Below are 2,539 nucleotides of genomic sequence, written 5' to 3'. Positions count from 1 at the left end.
CACTCAAGCGGGCGCGCACACACACCCAAGTGCGCGTGCGAACACACACACACACACACACTCTCTCTCTCTCTCTCTCTCTCTCTCTCTCTCTCTCTCTCTCTCACACACACACACACACAAATACGCATAAATACACACCAAGCAACAAGTACTGTCCGTCGCCCTGTGCTATATACAAAAGGAATAATAATATTATTATTTCAACAGAAATAACAAGAAATAGCAACAACTTAAATAGTAGTTTTGGAGCACAGTGATAATATTAACACGACAAAATGGTCGCTTTTAAGGACAAGCGGGCTAAACCGGTGGTTTTCAGAAATCTTGACCAGCACCAAAAGTGCGCATTACCCTACCTATTGGGGAAGCTTGGTTTTATTGTTGTGTATATGTGTTTGGTTATAGAGAAAACTCTCCTTGTCTTTTGAAGAAACTGAATAAGGGGCAAAAACTTTTCCTTCGGTTTTCTCGAAAAAACATTTTTCGGGATAGACCCTTGTTCTTAAAAGCGACCGTATACACCCACCACCCTGGCCTACAAGCCAAGTTTAGAGTTCTTTGACATTAAGGCCAACTAGAAATCTAGTCGTCATGGCTATATAATTATTGTGATGGCAGTTGACAAAATGAGTTACTTCTAGCAACTCACAATTAATGGATACGTTGCCAAAAATAGGGAAGGAAAACCGTAATGAGTGACCACAAGGCCTATACTTTGAAATAGATAGAGATTAGAGGGTTATGTTAGGGTTAAGGTTAGGTTACGTTTCTGCTTTATTGTGTTTGTAGGGGTGGTCACTCGTTACGGAAGTCCTTCCAAATTAGATACAATAGATTTGTAGCTCTTATTCTGATGCCATTTTCCTGAATGAAGTAAAAAAAAAAAAAAAAACCCCACCTAAGCCCATTCTTTTCTTGTATCTAGCTGTGTCCAAGAGGCTGAAATCCGAAATCTGATCCATTTTGTCAGCGCACCTCAAATTTAATGTTTTCTTCTCAGCTCACTTATCGAGTTTACTACCTCAGTAAAAACAATCCCCGCATCTTTCCTGACCATCGTTATCATCATAAATAATGTATTTATATAGGCACCAGCCATCCTTGTCCAGGTGCTGTTTCTTTCCGGTCATTTCTTTCCTTTAGATATGAAAAATCTTGCATTTTTTCGGCATAACATGCGCAATAATTACTTTATACCCCTATCTTATTTTCTTATTTATACCTTTCATACTGTTTGCCAGGCAAGTATAACATCTTATTTTTTTTACCTTAATGTTAGACATTTTCTTTTCCAATCGTATACTATTACTGTTAAAACTTGACTTTTCAATGAAGGAATCCGTCATACGTTACTTTACAAAAGAGCGTATGGTGTGAAAAAGGTAAAATGGTATGGATTTAATGTCCCTATCAACACTAGTAGGTTATTTGAGAGGCGGGACCTCCAAGTTTAACGTCCATCTCTGACATAACTGAGCCAAACAGGAATTTCGTGTGAAGTGCCCTTCCCAAGGACACAACGTCGGACCGAGCTGAGGCTAGAACCCCCGAACCTGCAATCTCACGAATACGCACCCGGTTGCCTAACTACTAAGCTTCCAACGCCACCAGCGCATGGGGGAGTCTTTACACTAATGTTAGCTTTAGTAAGATTTTACGGCGCTCACAACTGCATAAGGTCAAATGAGCGCCAAGGGGTGTATGTCAACAGAAAAGTTCAAACAGGGAATCAGGCTTACTCTGCTCACCTCTCTAGCTTCAACAGCACAAAGTCTGCTTCGACTATCAAGGCACCCCGGAAACAGCAGGTCACAAAAGTGTGACAAACAAAGAAAAGAAGTATATGGAAAATGACGATACTAAGGATTAGGAAAGAAAAGCAGTAGTTCCCTGTTGCAGTTCAGGCACATTTATGAGCATGACATTGATGAATCAGCCCATTTACAATTACAATTCTACTGTGCATAAGAACATGGTTAATGTCCCTCCTTTGGGAATGGCCTAAAGACACTTCAGTTGGTAGCACCACCCCGTGGGGGTATTTACACTATAAGCAGTTGGATAATAATATGACTTTGTTTTGTTCCGCAATACTATTACTGGCATCATTACATTGCCTCGGTTTGTTTCTTGTTTGTCTTTACATTTGTTTTTACTTTACAAACAGTAATGGATTGAGGGAGTCAAAGAAACCCTATAAGAAATTATAACATCCCAACTGAAAGAGCTGCAGAGCTGGCCTACCATTGTAAATAAATGCATCATCTTCTCTCGACGCTTTAAGGCAACAGAGGATGAAAGAAAGTTAAAGTAAGGAACTCATAGTATGTAGGTGTTTTAGTTTTAGTAGAGGTTTTGCGGCTCTCGCAGCTGCAAAGTCATATGAGCGCCAGAAGATTAGAGGTGTTACAAGAGTAACAAACATAAAAAAAGAAGGGGAGATAGAGGACGATAGATTTTTCTTAGGAAAGAAGAAGCAAACCACCCCAGAGCACTCACCAACCACCCACGTATGTGTGCGTGTGTGTGTGTGTGT

This window comes from Aplysia californica, unplaced genomic scaffold, assembly GCF_000002075.1.
Source record: "Aplysia californica isolate F4 #8 unplaced genomic scaffold, AplCal3.0 scaffold00732, whole genome shotgun sequence".
In the NCBI taxonomy this organism is placed as follows: Eukaryota; Metazoa; Mollusca; class Gastropoda; order Aplysiida; family Aplysiidae; genus Aplysia; species Aplysia californica.
The sequence above is the reverse complement of the archived record's forward strand: the minus strand, read 5'-3'. Positions refer to the sequence as shown.